Below are 1761 nucleotides of genomic sequence, written 5' to 3'. Positions count from 1 at the left end.
TGAAATTAGGACATTTCCAGATAAGCAGAAATTAAGGGAATTTGTTAAAACCAGACCAACCTTACAAGAGATGCTAAAAGGAGCCCTTTGGACAGAGAAGCAACAACAACCAACAACAAATGACCACTAACACACATGATGTCATGACCCAGAAACCAACCCAGCGATAGAAGTATCCAAAGTAAATAAGTCTACAAGATTGTAAACAGGGAACCAGAGACACCAACCAACAAATGAGGACAACTACAAACCAAACAGAGGCAAAAAAAAAAAAAAAAATCTGTGTCATTACAGAACTTCTGGATGGTAGGGAAGTCAAGACATCTCCAAGATAGAACAGACTGTGCTAAACTTGGGAAGAAAACTATAAATCACAGGGTAACCTCAAAGAAAAATGATAAACCTTCATATCAAAATTAAAAAGAGGACCAACATAAATGTTCAGCAAATACTAAAATAATAGCAATGAAGGAAGTGATAATATGATTCACAAACAAAAGGAGCTCAGCATAGAAAAATATATGGAACAAAGAAATCAACACAATGAAAAAGCACATGACAAAAATGACAGCAACAAATTCATATTTGCTGACAATTACATATCTGGCAAAGGACTTATCTCCAAGACTGATGGAAAACTCCAATGTCTCAACACCAAAGGAATTAACAATACAGTTGAAAAATGGGCAGAAGACATGAATAGACACTTCACCAAGGAGGATATTCAGGTGGTCAGATAATTCATGATGAGATGGTCACAATCATTGGCCATCAGAGAGATGTAAATCAAAACAACCATGAGATATACCATCTCACCCCAGGTTCGAGGAGACAGAAAATGACAAATGCTAGTGGGGATGTGGAGAGATTGGGACTCTCATCCACTGCTTGTGTGACTGTGAAGTGACACAACCACTGTGGAAAGCAATATGGCAATTCCTTAGAAAGTTGGAGTTGGAGATACCATTAGACCCAGCAATCCCATTACTAGGTATATATCCTAGAGAGGTGAGAGCCAGGATAGGAACAGATACATGTATGCTCATGTTCATCACAACACTCTTTACAATAGCAAAAAGATGGAAACAACCTACGTGCCCATCAGCGGAGGAGTGAATGAACAAACTATGGTACATACACATGCTGGAATGCTATGCAGCACTAAAGAATAATGTAGAGTCTGCAAAACACCACATAATATGGATGAACTTGGAGGACATTATGCTGAGTGAAATAAGTCTATTACAGAAGGACAAATGTAGTAGTAGTTCATTGTTGTGGAGGGTCAAGGAAAGGTTTATATATGGAGGGAAACTTTCTTTGTTGGTTGCTGGGGGGGGGAGGAGAGAGGAGGGAACACAGCAAAAAAAAAAATACATTGACCCATGTCACTTTAGTTTTGTGTATTTCACTGTACATAAATTATATTTCAATGAAATGCATTAAAAAAAATCTACACAGAAATCCAGAACATTAATACCAAATTTTCAGAAATAGATAACAGTGAAAGGGCAAAGGAGTAGAATTGAATCAATGGAAGAAAGAATTAGGAAGATTGAAGATAAATACTTCAGTACTTCTTTGGACAGGGATCAATTGGAAAAAAGATCAAAACAAAATGAAGAAAGCCTAAGGTTCATGTGGGATACCATCAAAAGGAATAACCTATGTGTAATCAGAATTCCAGAACAGGAAGAGACAAATAAAACCACAGAGAAAATTTTCAAAGATTTGTTGGAAAAGAATTTACCTGGTATAATG

The sequence above is a fragment of the Orycteropus afer genome, unplaced genomic scaffold (genome assembly GCF_000298275.1).
Source record: "Orycteropus afer afer isolate SDZICR_OR568_19922 unplaced genomic scaffold, OryAfe1.0 scaffold00045, whole genome shotgun sequence".
Lineage (NCBI taxonomy): Eukaryota > Metazoa > Chordata > Mammalia > Tubulidentata > Orycteropodidae > Orycteropus > Orycteropus afer.
The sequence above is the reverse complement of the archived record's forward strand: the minus strand, read 5'-3'. Positions refer to the sequence as shown.